At 38.1% G+C, this 22,820-nt stretch overlaps 1 protein-coding gene and 1 long non-coding RNA gene across 2 annotated transcripts in view; both read right to left on the reverse strand.

Annotated features, from left to right (window-relative positions):
• The window catches only part of LON2 (lon protease 2), a 262,278-nt gene that overhangs the window by 205,076 nt on the left and 34,382 nt on the right, over window positions 1–22,820 (reverse strand).
• On the reverse strand, window positions 21,288–21,898 carry LOC149256633 (uncharacterized). The gene is made up of 2 exons (XR_016266467.1): window positions 21,786–21,898; window positions 21,288–21,676 (listed from the first exon to the last, which is right to left on the reverse strand). It is a non-coding gene; the product is annotated as an uncharacterized LOC149256633 (long non-coding RNA).

Raw genomic sequence — 22,820 nt, forward strand, 5'->3', positions numbered from 1 at the left:
GAAAGCTGAACAGCTATTCATGGTTTCCGCATTCAGTTTCTTTGTTTCAAAACGAGGTCACGATTTTGATAAGTTGCCGTCACATTTTTGCTTTGGTTGAGTCACATATCTCTGCATCTTCACACTCTATCACGACTTCGGCATCAGATCTATTCACACACTGCCGCCATCACCTGTAAAACCTCGCCGGCAGCAGGGGAAAACGCATCCAGAGGTCTTAGCGTCGGCATCAACCCGTAATCCATCTGTTTTCGCACGACATCGTAGCAGGTATAACGAGTTTCGTTTGTATCACTCAGGTAATACGTTAAAGCAACTGATTTTGGTGGACGGTCCAGGTAACTGCGTTTCATTGAATCAAATTTTGGTAAGTCGAGCGCTCATTGTTTTAGGTGGTTGCGTTTTAGTCTAACGTTTATTCATGCGATAGGCTAGCGTAGGTTTAGATTAGGTTTAGATTAAAAAGAATTTTAGTTTTGTTTTATAATTAAATTAGTTTTCTTTTAAATTTTAGTAGGGTATCGATTTTAAATTTTTAGACTTTAGATTCTAAATTTTGTTTTATATTAACGTTTAGATTTAGCTTAGATTTTAATTTATTTTTTAAGTTTAGTTTAGGGTTACACGTAGTTGTAATATTAGATTTATTTTTATTTTAATTAGATTTTAATTTACTTTTAGTTTAGGATTTTAGATATTAATTTAGGCTTTTTTTTGAATTTTTTTAAAAAATGAAATATAAAAAAAAATTCATAGATTTTAATTTTAGTTTAAATTTCTGTAACTTTGGTTTTATTTTTTTTTTAAATAGTTTTAAAATTTTGTTATAAAAAATCAAAAAATATTTTGTTATATTTTAATTTGATTTTTAATTTAGTTTAGTTTAAAAAAAAAAAAATTCGAAAAAATACAAAAAATTTGTGAAAATTTTTTTAGATCCAGTTATTTTCGGGAATTGTCATATCTTTCATGCTGAGATCTAAATTTTCAAGTCGAGATGCGAAATTGATATCTGGTTAATGATTTGCGATTCTCGGGGTGTTTTAAGGCATTTATCTCTTCAAAATTTTCAGTTGCCGGATATCGTTTTGGTCATGTGATTTCGTTGATACCTTTTGATGACAAATGATTGCTGTTCACGGTTCATCTTTCTTATCATTTAACAAGTGATCATCTTAATAATAATCTCTTAAGGCACTGGTCTGCTAATATAATCAAATCCATCTAGTGCTTATCTTATCGCGTCTCGTGTCTCCCAACCAACCGGTCGACAGTTGGTCTCATCATCTCTCAGGGACTACCCCCCTTAGCCGCGGGAGACAGGCTTAAACGGAGGGATCGGGGATCAGAGTGACAGCCCCCGGTCTGAGGGTTGTCGTGTCAATCTGCGCGACAACATTTTTTGGCGCCGTTGCCGGGGAAATTGTTTTCTCGGCGTTTCATCATCTTTTCATCATTCATCGTTCATCTTCCTATCATTCGTTTGAGCCGGCAACGCCAACATTTTTTGGCGCCGTTGCCGGGGAAATTGTTTTCTCGGCGTTTCAACGACAATCTTCCTTCTCATTTTTATCTTTTCATCTGGCCCGGCAACGCCAACATTTTTTGGCGCCGTTGCCGGGGACAGAGTTTTTTTGTTCCTGGAGTTTCATCGACATTCACCTTCTCATCTCTCATCTCTCAGTTGAGCTGGCAAATTCAATATTTTTGGCATCTTTTCATCCCATATCAGTAGCATCTCTTCGGTTTGTTTCTTGTTTGGGTGGCGACTCCACTTTATCATTTTTCCCAAACAAGAAGCTTTCCTCATATCTGCTTGTGGTTACTTTTTGGATCCTAGAATCAGATTCATTGTTCGAGTGGCGACTCCACTTCTTTCATCGTTTGATTTTCTTGAGCAGAGATCTAGTTCTATCATCCATCTGATCCCTTATTGTTCATCATGGATTATTCATGTAAACCATGTCATTTTACTGATAATCTCCATGATCTTCCGAAAGAAGCCATTGGTAAATTATTTAAGTTCTCGGGTGGTGATTCGGTCACTGTTGGACAGCATTTAAACAGGTTTACTTGTGTAATGATCTTATATTGTAGATTTCCTCAATATAATCATGAAGATTTCAAGATGCGTCTATTTGTCCATTCTTTAGAGGGTGATGCCTTGAATTGGTTTAATAATTTTCCTAATGATTTTTTCACTTCTTTACAAGACATTCTCAATGCTTTTAAAGATAGATATGATAGTCCAAACAGCTTGCCTTCTACCTCTAAAATTGTGCAAAAGGAAGAAAGTAATCATATTAAAAATCCAGCTGTTGAAGAAAGTTTTCAAGATCAGAATGTGTCATCCACCGGAAATATTGCAGATCAAGTTCATGATAGTGAAAAATCAGGGACAAATGACAATGAAAAGGAAGAACAAAAGCAAATTTTACGAGATCTAATGATGCTGGTGAGAAATATGGAAATCAATCAAACTAATTATGTCAATGATGTGAAAACTTTATGCACCCACCTGGAAAAACGTAATAAGGAGATTGAGGTCACGCAAAATCACCATGCTAAAGAAATTGAGGCCATGAAGACTAAATATGAAACAGAAATTGGAAACATGCATAGCAGGTTGTCAGTCTTAGAGGAAAATATGGTGACCATGAAAGCTGATCATGATAGGGAAATTGACTCTATGCAAAACAAGTTACTAACTATGGAAGAGGAAATGACTATCATGACGTTCAATCATAATAATCAGTTCGCTGACATGCAAGCGAATCACAGAGAAGAAATAAATTCCATACAGCATTGCTTGATGAACATAAAGGAAGGAAATGTTAAAGTAATAAAAGATATGCAAGAACACCATGCCAGACAAATCAGCGCTATAAAGGTTGAACACTCTAGTCAGATAGATGCATTTAAAATACAGGTTCAAAGGTTTCAGCAATTGGAAAATGAGAGAAACCAGGGAACATCAACAGATCAGGAGCCTTCTCATTTGTTGCAACAAGCTCCATCTTATTATGAGGAGGTTATTGATTCGATTGAAAGATGGTTAATTGAAGGTGATCCGGACAGACTTAAGAATGATAAAGATCAGATGCAGGATAAAGAAAGACATATCACGCATACTTCATCTGATAGTTTTGAAACAGAAAGTTCCAGGTCATCAGTAATTGAACCTGCCAGAAAGAAAAAGCGTAAGAGAAAGAAAAAGAGAAGAAGATTTGACGCATCAGACGGCCGTGAGCAGCTTGATTTTCGGATAGGAAAAAGTCCTACCTTATGCAGAATTGGACATGGCACATCCGACAAGCAACCGACAGATTTGCCTGAAAGCAGGCAGATGCTCAGTATGCACTATATTGAACACATCTGATGCCCTAGGGCATCCTTTGTATCGTATTTCTAACCCTACTTGTTTTTTCCGCATTTTCGTTTCTGCTTTAGATAGTTAATAAATGAAGAGCTTTTATCTTTATTGTGCTTAATGTATATGATGATTTTGGATGGACGCTACTTATTTTTGTGTTGTATGGATGCAGATTCTGGATTCTCACATTCCTGCAAGCAGCAACGTGTTCCCAAGTAGAGCCAGATGTTGACCTCTACTGGTCAACTACCCATGCAGTACACCCCCCTTTTCTTTGCAAGAAGGGGCAGCACCTGATCAGCGTTTCCATGCCATCCTGCAGTCATCAGTAGCTTGATCATTTTGATTGTAAACCCAGTCTGCATGTATGAATTGTAAATAATCTTAGCAGACATGAGTCGTGTATGTGTATTGCCTAGGTGGACCTAACTTTCTAGTGGTAATCTACGTCCCGGAAGGTTTTTTGTCTCACCGATCCATGGATCGGCAGAGTTTTCCTTCAAACCTGACCCCAAAGCCGGGATGGATTTTGTCATTAGAACTTTAGGAGAATCCTAGTGTGTTGATCTGCTAGATTATAGTTGTGTCGCAGAACTAGGTGTTTTGTGAGGGTCTGTATTAAGTGGGTTTGTCCCCTTGAGATGTAAATTGTAAAAAGTCATCATGAAATGTGTCTTGAGGGTTGAAAATGTTTTAAATCCCCTCGTGAGTCCTAAGTCCTAGGTCTTAGGTGATGTTTCCAAAGGCTTAGTTCGATGATCCATTTAAAAAATGAAATAAAATAATAAAATAAATAAAAATTAAGAAATTTTAAAATTTTAAAAAATAAAATAAAATAATAAATAATAAAAAATTTAAAAAATTTAAAAATTTAAAAAATAAAATAAAATAATATTTTAAGTGAATAAATCGACGGATGAGATCAAGAGATGTCTTGATCCTCATCAACGGTCGAGATCATTTCTACATGGATCATTTGAACTAGCCGTTGGGATCACTTCCTTTATATAGGGTCTTAAGTGGTCATTTCAGATTCAATAGGATCTGTGAGTCTGAGACTGAAGAAGCTCTCTTGTAAATCTGTTTCTGGTTAATAAAAGAAGACTTTGGGGTCCATATCTTGCTGGTGTTACTCTCTTAAAATGCTGTGAGATTGTTTCATTTTCTGCATATGTTATTTTCAGCCGTTAATAATAGCTTTTTTGTAGAGTATTGTGAGCACAGGTATCTTGTTCACTTGCTGGGTTTGGGTGCTGTTAGGGTTTCTGAAGTAATGGCAGGTATCTCCATTACTTCCTGAGATCTAACAGCATTTTTGCCCTCTTTATTGACAGTTGTTTTGAGCTGTGCAGAAAACATCATTGAAGGAAATTTTGTGGGCGTTCGGGGAAGTTCTCGGCTGAACCAGCCAACTCCCGCAAGCACTTTTTGCTGAGCCCAGTTGGATTTGATCCTGGGTTTATCATTCGGTTTATTTTTCTAAGTTTGCATGAGAGATTTTCTGAAGATCTTCACAGTGACGATCTGAAATTTCTGTTCTTTAAAATGTTTTCTGTGCTTATTGCCAAATCTGGCTGTTAAGGGGCCAAATCTGTACATTAATCAGTTGTTTCAGGGTTTCAAATTTTTGATCTAGGGTTTTAAATGTTTGTTTTATTTAATTTTCATTAGGGTTTTTTTTTTTTTTTTTTTGCAGGGTGCTCATAAATACCAGATTTTTGGGACTTCAGGGCTGCCAAGATCATAGAAATCCGCTACTTAAAATCGTGGTCCATCACTCCTGCTCAGCCAGCAGATCCGAGGCCGACCTCCCTTCACGCAGAAAAACAACAGCTCCAGCGTTTCATCCTCGTCCATGCACGATAAGAGAAGAAAATGTTGAAACGATACCAGTTCTAGAAAGCCCGGCAATCAGCGTATCAACGGCTCAGGGCTACGATTTCTTTTGTCTCAGTTAGCAAACGATTCCCTTCAGAAATGCTGAGCTGCCGACAGAGAATCGACTTTCTAGAAAGCTGAACAGCTGTTCATGGTTTCCGCATTCAGTTTCTTTGTTTCAAAACGAGGTCACGATTTTGATAGGCTGCCGTCACATTTTTGCTTTGGTTGAGTCACATATCTCTGCGTCTTCACACTCTATCACGACTTCGGCATCGGATCTATTCACACTCTGCCGCCATCACCTGTAAAACCTCGCCGACAGCAAGGGAAAACGCATCCAGAGGTCTCAGCGTTGGCATCAACCCGTAATCCATCTGTTTTCGCACGACATCGTAGCAGGTATAACGAGTTTCGTTTGTATCACTCAGGTAATACGTTAAAGCAACTGATTTTGGTGGACGGGCCAAGTAACTGCGTTTCATTGAATCAAATTTTGGTAAGTCGAGCGCTCATTGTTTTAGGTGGTTGCGTTTTAGTCTAACGTTTATTCATGCGATAGGCTAGCGTAGGTTTAGATTAAAAAGAATTTTAGTTTTGTTTTATAATTAAATTAGTTTTCTTTTAAATTTTAGTAGGGTATCGATTTTAAATTTTTAGACTTTAGATTCTAAATTTTGTTTTATATTAATGTTTAGATTTAGCTTAGATTTTAATTTATTTTTTAAGTTTAGTTTAGGGTTACACGTAGTTGTAATATTAGATTTATTTTTATTTTAATTAGATTTTAATTTACTTTTAGTTTAGGATTTTAGATATTAATTTAGGCTTTTTTTTTTGAATTTTTTTAAAAAAATGAAATATAAAAAAAATAAAAAAATTTCATAGATTTTAATTTTAGTTTAAATTTCTGTAACTTTGGTTTTATTTTTTTTTAAAATAGTTTTAAAATTTTGTTATAAAAAATCAAAAAATATTTTGTTATATTTTAATTTGATTTTTAATTTAGTTTAGTTTAAAAAAAAAAAAATTCGAAAAAATACAAAAATTTTGTGGAAATTTTTTTAGATCCAGTTATTTTCGGGAATTGTCATATCTTTCATGCTGAGATCTAAATTTTCAAGTCGAGATGCGAAATTGATATCTGGTTAATGATTTGCGATTCTCGGGGTGTTTTAAGGCATTTATCTCTTCAAAATTTTCAGTTGCCGGATATCGTTTTGGTCATGTGATTTCGTTGATACCTTTTGATGACAAATGATTGTTGTTCACGGTTCATCTTTCTTATCATTTAACAAGTGATCATCTTAATAATAATCTCTTAAGGCACTGGTCTGCTAATATAATCAAATCCATCTAGTGCTTATCTTATCGCGTCTCGTGTCTCCCAACCAACCGGTCGACAGTTGGTCTCATCATCTCTCAGGGACTACCCCCCTTAGCCGCGGGAGACAGGCTTAAACGGAGGGATCGGGGATCAGAGTGACAGCCCCCGGTCTGAGGGTTGTCGTGTCAATCTGCGCGACAACACATCATACACAACCAAATTGAACAAATAATAAGCCCCACAGGGGTAAGCGAGTTGGTAATTGCATGGCGATGTAGTTCGTTTGTAAGGCAGACTCCGTATTTGAGGTCACGAGTTCAAATCCCCCGGACTTACCTTGGTGACGCGTTATAGTGGGCAGGCGCGAAGCCTAGAGGTTATAGCGGTGGCGGCCAGAATCAACCCCATGTCACGTGAGTTGCGAGGCTGTCCCAGTTGCCAATTCCTCTGACATAAAAAAAATAATAATAATAATAATAATAAAATAAAAAATAAAAAATTGAACAAATAATATGGTAATGGAAAGATCTTTCAAAAACCTATCAAAGCCCTCAAAAAATCCGGAGGAAAAGACAACACAATACAAAAAAATTGGTAGAACAAGTTACCAAAATCGGAAAACAGATGCTGCCACTATAAATTTTGTAGTTTGAAACATGCTGAAGGATAGCCTCGCCAAAATATCAGATGGGTTTTAACAGTTTTTATACTCATGGCCAAATTTGTACATGAATGACAAAATAGGAAAGAAGGGACCATGAAAACTATGTGTTGAAAACTTATTCTTTGGAAAGAAATTTTATTTCTTTTATATCCAAAAATATTAAATATTAAATGGTGATACTAGGTGTTGACTACTACGTGTCAACGACCCATAGCAGTACCCCCCCCCTTTTTCACAAAAGGGATGTACCTGATCGATGTGTTCGTGCCATACAACTATCATCATTAGCTTCACTACCAAGATGTTATGTAAACCTTTTTTGCATGTGTATAATGTAAATAATCTCAACAGATCCGTGTCGTGTAGGTAGGCCTAGGTAAACGTACTTTTCTGATGACAATCTATATTCTAGGAGGCTTTTTGTCTCACCGATCCATTCTCGAATGGTCGGCAAAGTTTTCCTTCAGTCTTACCCCAAGCTCGGAATGGATTTTGTCACTGGGATCTTAGGCGAGTCCTAGTGTTCTAGATTGAGTCTATGTAAAAGTGATTTGGGAATAGTCCTAACTATTTGATTAGGGTATTTTATTACAAATTGTTTGGTCTGCTGGATTATATTTGTGTCGCATAAATGGGTAGTGTTATCACTCCAATATTTCTCTAGAGTTGATTAGAAAGAAATGATTAGAGGTAACCACAAACTTACTTTAGAGATTAGGATCTAGCCTTCCTAATTTTCAGAAAGGGCTCTCTTTTTATGATTTAACTTTGTTTAGTTATTTGATTTTAGGCTAGTTATGATTGTACTCGGGTTTTGATTTGGATTTGGTGGTGGGATCACTTACTTAAATGAAAAGAGGGGTGTCTTTTACCATTGGGCTATGGGGTCAAATGTCAAGCAAACAAAACTGGATCAAGTTCTAAAAACAGTGTCTACAGGGCAAGATAGCAGAGTTACTTCAGATCTCAAGGCTGGATGGTGAAGTGGTTTTCAATCGGATCCAAGGAGAAATTAAGGGTTCCTTAGGCTGGATTATGAAGAAAGTGAAAGAGGTCAACTGGGATGGGAGAGCAATTAAGGATTCTCAGATCCGGATATCAGAAGAAAACATGGAAATGATTAACAGTTAAAAATAAAGTGTACTTAAACAAATTCTAAGATAAATTTCTAGTTAATTCATTCAACTTTAGATAACATTCAAGTTTGTGAAAAACATAAGAAAATAACAAATTTGACAAAGAAAATACTTCACTGTAATAGCTCAACACATGAATCCTGTAATGCAATCTCTTTATTACTTGGTCCAGTCTGCTGACTTGAAAAATTGGTACAATAACCCTTAGGTTTATGATCAAAATAACTCTACAAATGTATAGCAATCCCCCTCAATACTTCGAATTATGAAGTATTTATACAAAAATAATTTACAAAATATCCCAAACTGTCTTGGGAATTAATCTAGGAGAAAGAAATATCTTCATGCAAGAAGATAGAGACAGATGTTCAACTAATGTATGTTGTCCCTGTTTATTAGGTTGTGTTGTCTTTATGCTCTGATATTTTCCCTTTTATTCTCTGCTTTGTTGTTGGTCTTCACGCTAAATGCTCTTTTTACTCTGATCTTTCAACTGATACACTTTTACCTAATACTCTTTCATCTGGTTGGCCTGTCATTATCCTTTTACTATGCTTTTTCACCCTTACTATACATTTTTCCATTGTGTATTTCTACAGTAAGTCATTCAATTTCTCTTCGTGAGGACCCTTTTTACTTCCAGTATTGTACCTGTCCTATCAGGTATCTCCAATTCCTGCAATTCATGCTTATTTTTGGAGTTAAGGAAGTGACTAATCCTAGTGCCTTCCTCTAGCATGTTTCCCAGCTCTGTGTTCACTCTTTGTATGGCTTCTGTACCCTGCTTCACTAAGTCAATCTGTTAAAAAATTACTTGAATGGATGGCCAAATATAATTGACAGAGTCAATGATATTGGCCCATAATTGTTCCTTAGCTTGGCCAAGGGGTTCCTTCAAAGTCAATTCCTTCTCCAAGCTTTTTATTCTCTCATTCATCCTGGTTGCTTTCTGCACTTCTTCTTTGTGCATAATCTATGCAAGCTTATAGTCAGTCTCTAGACTGGTTACCTTTTCCTTGAGCTTGTTCATTTCAGTGGTCTGAATGGACATGTCTTCCATTGCCTTGACCAATCTACTAGCCTCATCACCTAGCTGAGCTGCTGCTATTGACCCTGTTGCTGATGTAGACATTGTAGACGCTAGCAGTGTTGTAGCCACTTGAGATGTAGGAGCTAAGGATGCTACCAAAGTGGAGGGCACTGTTGTAGTAACTGTTGGGATAACAATGGTAGGGGCAGTCTCCAAACTAACTTGTTTTAACTGTATCAAGCTATCTAACTCTTTTTCCATTTCCTTTAGTTGATCATTCAATTGTAGAACCAGGTCCATCATCTCCTCCTAATGTGTCGGGCTCTCCAAGACCTCTTTTGTTTGTGGATGCTCTGAATGAGGAAGTTTCAGTTATTTTTTGAGAGCTGCAATGTCATCATTCTTCTTTTTGATCAATTTCTCAACAGCCTTGATGTCATTGGGATCATGTCCCAACTCAATTACCAAGTCCTCCAATGACTTGATCCTGTTGTCCTTGGCCTGTGAGGAGGCCTTTTCCAATTTGTATTGAGCTGTAATGTTATCTAATGAACTCTGCAGCTTATGTGCAGCCATGGCCTTTCCTGTCAAGGTGGAGTAGATCATCTCTCATGCCTACTTATGGAATTCAATTTGGTCAATGGGATGAACATCCCTGGCCAACACCTCAAAGTCTGTTTTTCTATAGTTAGCTGATATCTTTGGTTGTTGGACAATTGGCTGCATGAAGGACACCTGCATTTTTCCTGTTTTAATGTCAAAAGCTGACATCAACCTGCTTTGATTTGTTGGTGTGTGCTTGAAGTATTGAGCATATGTTTCAGCCTTCAACTTCTCATTTCTCAACTTGATCTCCTTGTATCTGTCCTTGATATCATTTTCTTTATCTACTGGTCTGGTGAAAGAAGAAACCTCAACACTGAGTTGTCTCTCAATCAGTTGAGTGTTAGATGTTGAGGGTTGCTGTGTTTCTCCTGAAGCTGTTGTACCTTTGCTTCTTTCCACCATTGTATCAATGTCAGTTATTTCCACTGATTCAATGGTGTCCTCTTGTTCAGTTACAGGATTCAGCTTGGGCCTCTTCCTGTAACTGATCTCGAACTGCTCATTTGTGGTTTCCATAGCACAACTAGAACCCTCTTCCCTGTTTCTCTTTGGATTTCTCTCCTCATTTGCAGGAGTCTGTATGTTAGGCCCCTATACTACTAGTGTAACCCCTTATTGTTATTAGTACAACCCACTTATTATATTGATGTACCCATGTAGTGCCCATATTGTTACTATTGTGCCCCCATAGAATCCCACTATTGTTACTATTGTGCCCTTACATTATTATTGTTATGTCGTCTCTGATTATGTTATGACCCCTTAGACTCCTATATATAGAAAGGAGGTCTTTTCATTTGTATCATACAAGAATTGTTCATTTATGTAATGTAAAGGAGGTTGCCCCCTCGAAGAGGCTGAATTTTAAGGCGTTAATCTATCTTTTCTATCTTTTTCTTGAGCTGGTTTCATAACATTTGGTATCAGAGCTTTGGATTCTAGGGTTTCGCTGCTCCAAATAGGTCATCGTGGCATTTTCGCTATAACATTTTTCTATGGCGTTTCAGAAGCTTAAAAAACAACCCATTTGAGAAGAAATCGCGCTGAACCTTGGGTCCGAATTTCAGAGCTTTTCGCGCTATATTTGCGGAGATATGATTTGAGGAAGTTGATCGTTTTGCAGACTCCTGAATTGCATTCCAAACAGGTGACCTAGGGAAAATCATCATAACTTTCTCTCTGAGTATCAGATTGAAATTTCGTAAGAAGGTACAGAAAGAGGACGGACTGTAGTTTCTTGTATATATTTTTCAAAGCCAAAGGTCGAAACAGTGACACGTGGCACTTCATACAAGTTTGCTCTTCTGGAAAGGTCTATAATCAGGTCATCTTGGGAGATTGTGCATAGCTCTTTCTTGGAGAATCCAATTTGGATCAGACTGGTGACATTAGAAAGAGGACGCAAAGGGGTACTAAAGGTCGCAATTTCAGAACTTAAAGATCTGAAAGTACAGAGTTACAGTCGTTTCAATATTGAGCTCCTAAAATCAAGAAAAAGCAAGATGAGGAAGTTTGATGGCAAGGATCCGGTAAATTGGATACTTCAGATGGAGCAATATTTTGATCTACATGGTGTACCACTGTTACAAAAGGTATGTATTGCATCTTCATATTTAGAACCGGATCAATTTTTATGGTATGAAGGGCTTTGTTCTCATAAACAACTTGTTACGTGGTCAATTTTCACGGAGGAAATGGTAGCACATTATGAGGATACAAAGAGCAACACCTTCTTTAGAGCAACACCACAACAATTGGAAATGGTAAAAGGGCTTTGTGACATAGTGGAAAGCAAAATTATGGAAACCAGGAAGCATACCCCTCACAACTATAAAGATGGAAGTGTTGTTTCTCCTAGCCTTCCACAACCTACAAGGGTTACACCACAACAATTAGAAGAAAAAAGAGAAAAATGGCTTTGTTACAATTGTGATAGCCAGTGTTTTACAACCAGGACCAGGACTCGGACCAGGCCGAGGATCGACTCCGACTCCGACCAGGATTCGGTAATGACCAGGCCTAGTCGATTTCAATGACTCGGTCGTTGTAAAAAATACATTAAATATTTATTTTTTTTATAAAAAAACATAATTTTAGATATTTTAAACATAATTTTAAAGATTTTCATTCATGTTTCCAAACACATAGCATTATAATATAGATGGAAGACAACATATGATCAAAGTAGGCTCATGAACCAATCCATTATATCAAAATGGTACCCAATGGCAATACATAGTCAACTGTCATACATGATCAAAGACTCAAAACAAAATACAAATAACCAAGGAGGCTAGAAATGGCCTCTACAACAAAAGTAAACTGTGATGCTGACCAGACTCCAATACTAGTACTACTGGCTACTGCCAGAGGAGCCAAGATCATATCGACCAATCTCTGGATCAGACTCATCATCATCATCAGAGTCAGACAAGGTGCCCCATGCCTCCTCATCATCATCGTCTCCAACTGCAACTGTAGAAGTGGTGCCAGTACCACTAGCAGATGCAAGCTGAGATAGAGTAGATATGCGGCTGCGCTTCTGTCGTGGCTGAGCAGAGGAAGCACCTACAACTGGAGTCCTACTCCTCGGAGTCCTTGCTGGCTGTGAGACTGAGGCTGGTGGATCGGGATCTGCATTCAACTGAACAGGCTGAAGTTGATGTTCCAGACCCAGGCCAAGTTCATCAAGATCCTCATCAGGATCAAACTCTGGTGCACGACTCTCCACTACCCAATCTGATGTTGGATCAATGTCTTCCAACACAATGGGATCTGAATCAGGTCTTTTGTTCAGCAATTGGTTCCGTCTGAGCCGAAGGTTGTATTGGACAAAAACTAGATCATTCAACCGTTTTTGCTCCAAACGGTTTCTCTTCTTTGTGTGAATCCTCTCAAAGACAGACCAATTGCGCTCACACCCAGATGCACTGCAAGTTTGACTCAAAATACGAATTGCAAACTTTTGCAATTGAGGGCACTGGCCACCAAAGGCCTCCCACCATTGTGCTGCAAAAAACATAGGAGTGTAATGAATTATGAGTTAGATGAAGGCTGAAGCTCAACAAAATTACAAATTATATCTAACTTTCAAATTATAAATGATTTAACAAACTTTAGTCTTTAATAAAAAAAGTAAAACTGTAAAACCGTTAAGAAATTGAAAATTGAAATTTTTGTTTACCTGGCTCATCTGCTTCTCTTGCAATCTTTGCTAGGTTCTTCCCAAAGGTACCTGTTGCATTGCTGAAGGATGTGACCTGTTGATGTATCTGCAGCTGATCAGACTCCGATGGGATCATGCGTTCAATGCAATCAACCAGTCCATCTCTGACCTCCCCGCTCAAAGCTCCTGACTCCTTAGCTCTATAATGATACCGTGGGTTCAAAAAATACCCAGCTGCATGTATAGGGCGATGGAGTTGATTGTTCCATCTTTCATCAATGATTGCCCAAATGGGCCCATACTTTGCCACTCTATCCTTGTATGCTGTCTTTATTTGCTCCTTTGCTTGATCCATAGCCTCATAAATGAAGCCCATAGCCAACCTTTCCCCATCCACCAACCGCAACACCTTAACCAGTGGCTCAGCAAGCTTCACAATCTCTGCTGCCTTTCTCCAAAAAGTTTCATCATGGACTTTCCTTTTCAATTCTCTGCCTTCTGGTTTGTTAGACCAATTGGTTTGATTCCATTCATCACTGGAAAACATCTTTTGCAAGTTTCTATGTTGGGAAAGCATAGATTGCAATGTCAAAAAATGTGTAGCAAATCTAGTGATGGCAGGCCTAATAATATCCTTGCCTCCAGTGTGTTTCCTCATGAGACTCAAAACCAGTGTATGATTGTAGATAAATTTTGTTATGCTTTTGGCATTATCTACAGTGTTTCTGACCCAATCTAATTTTCCAATATCCTCAAGCATGAGGTCTATGCAATGTGCAGCGCATGGGGTCCAAAAGATGGTCTTGTGTTTTTCCTCTAACAGTTTACCAGCAAGAACATAGTTAGAGGCATTGTCAGTGATGATTTGAACAACATTAGCCACCCCCACATCCTCAATAACCTCATCCAATAGCTGAAACAACAAGTGGCCATCTTTTACCTTATCAGATGCATCAACTGATTTTAAAAACATGGTTCCCTGTGGGCAGAAGACAAGAAAGTTTATGATGGTACGGTTTCTTTGATCAGTCCATCCATCTGACATGATGGTACACCCTGTTCTTGCCCATGAGTCTTTGAACTCTTGCAAATACTCATTAATGGATTGAATTTCTTTCTGCAAACGAACCCCCCTTAGCTCTTGCATAGTAGGGCCTTTGAAGCCTTTTCCAGCAGCATGTATGGCATCAAACATAGGCTCATAATATGGTGAACGAGCAGCATTAAAGGGGATATCAGCATCATACCACCATCTAGCTATGTAGTCACAAGCAGTCTCCCTCAATTCTTTCTTCCAATGGTCATCTAAAGTGGGCTGAATTTGACCTTTACTAACTTCAGGACCATGTGCATCTGATGGAGAGGAGGGAGTGAAATAACTTTTGATAGTCACATTACCCTTCATTCTACCCTTTCCCTTATCTTGAACTGAACCAAAAGAGGGAGGAACATAACGGAAAGGGTTGGATGCCTCAGTTTGAGGGATAGAGGAAGAACCCTCAAAATCATAGTGGGGGTTGGTAGCCATCATTCTTTGTATCTCCCTCTTCCTCCCAATCTCAGCCTGTATCTCTTGTTGCCTAGCCTTATCTTCTTTAAATTTTTCAAAGCTGGCCAACAAATTCTTTCTAATCTCCTCAATTTCATCAGAGGGACATGGGGTAATTTGGCCTTTAATCCCTGCCAAGTGTAGTTTCAGCCTATTAATCCCCCCAGGACCTGCCTTAATTTTCTTATGGCAAAATTTGCATTGCATTTGACTATCAACCATTTCAACATATGCCCAAGCAGGATCTTTTGCTCTAGGTGCCATTTTTTGACTAGGAAAACAATCTGAAAATGAAAAAAAAAAAAAAAAAATTGATTCAATGTTCATTTATTTGACAAAAAACACTCTCTAAGCTTTCTTGATATGCACCTAAATTTTACTAAGCAAAAACAGATTTGTAAGGGTGGAAAAAAATACCTCCAGGCACAAACTGCCTCCTCAAGCTTGCTCCAAGAATCAGCTCCTCAATGCTGCTCCAAATGGCTGCCCAAGAAGCTCCTCACTCCAGCTACAATGCTCCTCCAAGACTCCTCACTGCTGCTCCAAAACAAGCTCAAGAACTGCTCACTAACTCTCAAAGAAGACTCTCACTCAAATGCATAAGACTGCTGTGAGTGAAATGAGAGCATTTGGCTGTCTTAAATAGAGTTTGGGAGGGGGAAATGGACCCCAAAAGCATTTAACAATTTACCATTACCCTTTGGAATCCACAAACCCTATTAACTTTACCAAAAAACACCAAAAAAGTGAAAAAAAAAACATGTTTAACGCTGCCCACGCGGTTTTTATTGACCCGGCCTGGTCAATGCGGACTCGGCCTGGTTGACCGAGTCATAGCCCTGGTCATTAGATGACTAGGCCGAGTCATAGCTGACTCGGCCAAACTGGCCGGTTACTTGGCCTGGTCGCATTTTTTTTTCCGACCCGGTATGACCAGGCCGTTTCCGAGTCAACTCGGCCTGGTTGTAAAACACTGGTGATAGCAAATGCACTAAAGGTCATAAGTGTGCTGAGAAGAAATTATTTTACATAGAATATAAAGAGGAGGAAGAAAAGGATCAAGAAACATCAAAAGAAGAGGATATACGCCAGGACCCACCCCAGAGAAAGAAGAAATGAATCAAACCATATCTTGTAAAGCACTGGCAAGAATTACCACTCCTCAAAGTCTCAAGATAGAAGGACATATCAAGAAGAAAAAGGTGCAAGAAGTGAAAGATCATATCGAGAAAGAAGAAATAAATCCAACCATATCTTGTAATTCATTGGTCGAAATTACCACTCCTCAAACTATCAAGATAGAAGGACATATCAAGAAGAAAAATGTTCAAGAAGTGAAAGATCACATCGAGCATCAAGAAATGACTCCGACCATATCTTGTAAAGGATTGGAAGAAATTGCCACTCCTCAAACTCTAGAGATAGAAGGACATATCAAGAAGAAAAAGGTTCAAGCAGTGAAAGATCACATCGAGCATCAACAACAAGTTCTCCAACTTTTAAAGGATAACGCCACTTCGGTGCAAAATCAAACGAAACAACAGTTAGATCAACATCGTAGTGAAAAATGTTTTGATGTAGGTGATTGGGTATTTTTACTGCTACATCTCAAGAAAGTTATTTATGAGAAGGAAATGTTGGCAATACTACATGCACTTAAAAAATGGCGACCTTACCGAATGGGAAAACTCTTCAAGGATGAGGATGTGGAAGCATTGTTTTATACTATTTCTATTATCCAACCAGATTGGATAAACGAAGCAAGGGATGAATGGAAGAAGGACGAAGAGTATGGCCACTTATTCAAAAGTTGCAAAAGATCCCAAATCAAACAATATTGCCAGAAATTGAGGAGGAAGGAAAAATCATATTGGAACCTGGAGCAGTCACAGAAACAAGAACCCGACAGCTACGAAATCGATCAATTTCAGAGTATCTCATCAAGTGGAAGAACTTACCCGCTGAATATTCCACATGGGAGGACAAAAATTTTATACAGAAGCATTAAGAACTACTCAAGCGTTGAGGACAACGCTTTTTGATAGAGAGGGGCATGTTAGGCCCCTATACTACTAGTGTAACCCCTTATTGTTATTAGTACAACCCACTTATTATATTGATGTACCCATGTAGTGCCCATATTGTGCCCCATAGAATCCCACTATTGTTATTATTGTGCCCTTACATTATTATTGTTATGTCGGGTCTGATTATGTTATGACCCCTTAGACTCCTATATATAGAAAGGAGGTCTTTTCATTTGTATCATACAAGAATTGCTCATTTATGTAATGTAAAGGAGGTTGCCCCCTCGAAGAGGCTGAATTTTAAGGCGTTAATCTATCTTTTCTATCTTTTTCTTGAGCTGGTTTCATAACACTGTAAAACAAGAGGAATATTCATTGGTTCTCCTAGTTTTAGAACCTGCAGGAAAGATCTTTCATCAATCTGTCTTTCTACATTAATCAATGTATTTTCTACATCCATTATTGTACTGTCCATGTCAATTAGAATGTTTTCCAACCATTCTGATTGGTTGCAAACCTCTCAATGTCTGGTCTGGGATGATGGATGAAAGGTCCCAACTTGACCTTGATCCTCAGTTTATTTATGACTCCATGAGGGTCATATTGCCACATAAAGTTGTTTTTGAATTTCATTTGTTGTAGAATCTTATCTGCCTCTGGTCCAGCTTCCCTGGTGTTACAAATGAAGGGGCCCAATTGATTTTTCATTTTGAATTGGGTTTTCTTCCTAGTTGCTAGGAAGTTGACTTCATCAGAATTAATAATCTGCCTAAAATATTCTAGTGCAAATATCCTCATGGGGAGGTATTTGGGTAGTTTGTAAGGGGCAAGTTGGCATCCATAAATTCTTATCTCTGTGTGGTTCTGGTACAAATACCAGTGTCCCACCTTACTGTGCCTGGCCAACTTAACACCATTTTGATCTCTTGGCTGATTCTAGGCTAAGGGCTACTGGTTAGCATATTCATGACTGGATGGACAAATGAATCAATGAAGTCCTTATAAGTGAATGTAGTGGAATACTTTTGGATCAAGGGTGTCCAATAAATAATTGATCTTTGATTTCCCTTGGTATCCAACTTCTAGATGCTGACAGGGAATTTGTCTGATTGATAATACAAGAACATATGAAATAATACAGAAGAGTACTTGAAGACTCTTTCAATAGGTAATCTGGTGAATTGTTCATGCATCCTGTCTGCAATGAACTGAGCATAGTTGTAAATAACAGCAAGAGGCTTGCCTGGGCTAAAGATGGAAAGGAAGGCCAGAACAACCTCATCCACATGCTCATCTGTGGTATATCCTAAAATGCAAGAGAGCATGGTAATAATCTGTCTGCCTCTCTCAAAAAAAAATGGTGGCAACATAAGGGGGACTATCTGTGGGAGTATGATATTCCTCAATGATGAAAGTTTGGAAAATTTGGGCTACTCTGGGCAGGTCTAACTTGGTATAAAGGTCCAGCAATTCTCCAATAAATAGTGGGGTCTCATTAGGGCTTGGTTGGACTTGTAGCATTTGGTTAACGGATTCTGCAGTGATGGTAAACAATACTTGTTGGTTTGGGGTGACAATGGCTCTTTTGCTAGGAATGTCGCAAGCATGATAGAAGTGGATAATTTCTGGGAATAGATGTACTTCTGGAAACAAATATTTGGGAAAATTAGACTCCCAAAGGTGGATGTCATCGTTCTGGTTTAAGAATCTGTCCTTACTCAAGCAATGGAGCTTCAGAAGGTAGGTAGGGGAAGCAGTATCCTTTATTTGGAAATCTTTGTCTGCTAATGCAAGGTGGTCGATGTCCAGGTGAGGGGTTTGCAGAGGTCTCACGTCCAAAGAGGTTTGGGAAGCCATAATTGGGTGTACAGATATGAATTAGGCTTTGAGGGGTTTTAGGAGTGAGTTTAGCAGTTCTGGTACAATGAGAGGGTAATTACAGTCTGAAAATAGGATTTGGGGTGTATAACAAGTTTCTTTTCAATTCAGCCAAGTTTCTTTAATTAATTCAATTAATTAAGCTTTCAATTTAAATTGTGTGTTTTCAAATTGAAGGGTCATTCTGGTTTTTCCCAAGAATACTTGGAAATCGATGGTCTGGCTTGCAAACTGGGTTCAGTGGTGAATGCAGAGGGTACGGTGGCTTCAACTGTCAACTGGTTGCTTCAATTAGGTGTCTGGAGCTTCTTCAAACAGTGGTCAATTTGGTCGCAGAGTTCTCAGAGTGTCGCAATGGCTAAGCATCAGTTGCAGTGAAAAATGAGCAAAAAGAGAGAATTGGGGCTTTTCCGGCCTTTTAACGGGTAACGGTCACATTTGGGCGCAGAAAATGTGAATGAACAGTGGGCAGTTTTTGGCTTTGGCAAGGAGGTGGTCTTTTAGGCCATCGAACTGCTTTCAGAGGGCGGGCGGTATTTTTGCGAGCACGCGATCTCACTTGATGCCGCCACATAGCAGAACAGGGCCCAGGAAAAACTGTGAATCTCATGTGCTCTCGGGCTGTTATCGACAAGATAATGAACCCGCGCGGTATGGATGCGCACCGTCGAATCTGGGGGCAGGAGATCGGACGACTATCGCATGTTTAAGATGCACGAAGGGAATTGGGAAAGGGATTTGTGGGGCCCGAGGTTTAATTACACATAAATGTAATTAATTAACTAATAAGGTCGGGATTTTTAACATAAGCAGTGTGTTAATAAAGTGGGACCATGGGTTATGTGGTGGGGTTTTTTAACCGCACCAAGGGTTGGTGGGTTAAAAGAGGTTTGTTGGGGAAATATGAAATGGGGGGGTTAATTAGATAAAGCGGGGGCATAAAAACTTAGGACAAAGGGGTTTTTGTGGGTTTTGAAAGGAAATAGGGAAATTAATAAGGGGGGAAGGTAATATTTGCAATGGAGAATGGGTTTCACACTAGGGAAAAGGGGTTTTGGGTAAGGGGATGATTTTTGAAAGGTAATTACTAGGGAAATGTGTGAAACCAAGGGGTAAGGGTCAAAATGAAAGGAAAAAAGGGATTTATAAGTGATGAAGGGATAATGGGGAAATTAGCAAATAAGCATGTGGGGTATAGTGAAATGAGGGGAAATTAGTAAACAAGCTTGTGAATATCTTTTCTTTCTCACAAATCCTCCTGCACATGAAACATAGGATTAAGCATGATAAATGTGCTTTTGACTCAGCAACCTTGTGCATTTGCAACCTTTCTTCTACCTACCCTTTATTTATCCTAACATTTTTTCTTCATTTTATTGGGTGCATTTGAGCTTGCTGACCCTTTATTTCCTTTTCTTTTGACAAGCAAACTATCTAATTCTAACCTTATAACTTCCAATGGCTCAGATTAAAGTTTTAAACTGTGCTAAGGTTAAACAGTTTGGCTAGATGCTTACTCTCTATCTATCAACATAAAATTTAAAGCATGAATAAGTCAAGATTAAGCTATTTGACCATAATGGATTGTGGCATTTCTCACAAGCTGCACACAACCTTATTTTACAAAGTAAAGTATAAAGTAGTGGCATTTGAATTTGCACACTTTCATGATCTATTTTATTTGTTTTTGGGGTTCATATTTTTCACTTTTTTGACCTTTTATGTTTCTTTTTGTCTTTTGATTATTCTTTTAAGACATACCCTCTTTACATTTTTTAATTTTTAATATGGAAAACATTTTGTAGAAAGCAAAAGTATGTACAATATACAAGACTAACCATAGTCAATTCAAAATTATGAATCCTATTATTATAGGACCCTAACAAGTAGTCTATGAGGGTCTATTACAAATGGGTTTTCCCCCTTATGATGTAAAAAATATGAAAATCATGATGTAAAGTGTCTTGAGGGTTGGAAAAATAATTTATCCCCTCATAGGTTAATTAATTAAATTTTCTGGCCAAAAATTAATTAAAATTCTAAGCCAGAAATTTAATTAATTCTAGCTCCTAGGTAAATTCAAATTCTCCAAAGGCAAAATTCATCGGTCCTTAAAAATTAAATTTTAAGAGATCTAGGGACTAAGGTAAATTAATTATTTTGATAAATTTTAAGCCTTTGATCCCTGGAGTTAAGTCAAAGTCAAAATTTTGGGGAAATTAACTCAAATTTAATTTTTGAGTTAATCAAAACAATGTTGCATTAATCATATTCGGGATAATATCAACACAAGGAAAAAATCGGAAAAAATCGTAATTATCGGGAAAAAATCGTTTAGTACAAAAATATTCATTTTTTTCATTTTTTTTCAAATTTTTTTAAATCTAAACCATCTACAACATAAAATAAATACATTGACACATAAATATGACAAAAGAACTAATATATAAGATGTTTAATATCATTTCTAGTGCTAAAATCACACATAACAGTGAATCATGTCCTGAATAGTAAGTCCTGACTCCTAAGTCCCAACTCAGCCTCAAAATATCAACAAAAAATATAATAATGTATCTCATGAGTCATAATGCCATATACAATAAAATGAAGAAAATAACTAAAGTCTAATACTATCGATTTCCTCTGCCCCTATTGCGAGAAAATGCCATAGCTTTCCCTTTCCCTCTAGATGTAGATGTTGGTGCTCGTGGAGTTGGCAGTGAAGTCTGTTATGCTTTAGAAGCTGAAGAACTAGAAGTAGGAGCTATAGGAGGTAGACCACGTCCTCTACTGGTGGCAGGGGTAGCTCGAGCAGGTGGTGTCACCTCCTCCTCCTCCTCCTCCTCCTCCACTACATCCTGCACTAACCAATCATCAGCAAACTCCATGAGAGGCCTCTCGGCCTCAACCCTCCATGCAGCAGTGGTGTCAATCCCATCCAATGAGATGGCCTCCATATCAGGTGTCCTCTCAAGTTGCCTCACCCACAATCGAAGATTGTAGTAGACGTAGACCATGTCATTAAGTCGCTGGGACTCCAACCTGTACAAAGATCATGAAATAATAATTAATAATTATAAAAAAAATATTGTTTAATGAATTCAAAAATTTATTTGGAAATTTGCAATATTTTAAATGTTTAAGTGTTAACCTGTTGCGCTTCTTGTTGTGTATTTTTTCAAATACACTCCAGTTGCGCTCACATCCTGAGGAGCTACATGTTTGGCTGAGGATGCGAATGGCAAGCTTTTGCAAAAGGGGTACCCTGCCACCATAAATTCTCCACCATGCATCTACAACAAACTTACAAATAAAATTTTAAATAAACATAAGAAAAAAATGGAATTTGAAGAGAATGAAATTTGAAACAAAGTTACAAACTAAAAAATACCTGGCATTTTAATTGTCCTATCAGTGACAGCCATCTCAAATCCAAATGTGCCACTTGCCATTCTATATATCTCAATTTCTTTAGAGATCTCTATGTGTTCTGCTGGAGATCGCACCATCTTCTGGACACAAGATAAGAATCCATCCATGATCTCAGCATCAAATACAAACCCACATGCATAAGAAAATGCGGGGTTCAGGAAAAGCCCAACAGCATGAATGGGACGATGGAGTGTGTTGTTCCATCACTCATCAATCACTCCCCATAGGAGGAGTTGTCTCTGAAACCCATCATCTCCCTTATCATCATAGTAGGTCTGAATGGCTTCTTTGACCCTGTCCATGGCCTCATACAAATAGCCCATTGCGGGCTTCTCACCATCAACTAACCAAAGAACCTTTACCAAAGGTTTAGTAACGGCGCACACCCCCTGCAATCCCACCCAAAAGTCTTCCTGGTATGAAACTAGTCTGCATACGGCCTCTCCCTCTGGTTTGCGGCTCATTGGCAAAGCACGCCACTCCTCTGAAAGAAACATTCTCTTCACATCCCACATAGAATTCAAGAGGGATTGAAGAGATATGAAACTGGTGGCAAACCATGTAATGGCAGGGCGCACTAACTCTTTGTTATTGGTGAATCTTCTCATCAAGCTAAGTACAGATGTATGGTTATATATAAATTTTGTAATGCTTTTGGATGACTCAACAATATCTTTGACAAAGGGAATTTTCCCTATGTCCTCCAACATCAAATCAATACAGTGTGCAGCACAAGGTGTCCAAAATAAAGTAG

Source organism: Pinus tabuliformis, chromosome 7 (genome assembly GCF_031772625.1).
Source record: "Pinus tabuliformis cultivar Carrire ecotype Pingquan chromosome 7, CPIR1, whole genome shotgun sequence".
Taxonomy (NCBI): domain Eukaryota; kingdom Viridiplantae; phylum Streptophyta; class Pinopsida; order Pinales; family Pinaceae; genus Pinus; species Pinus tabuliformis.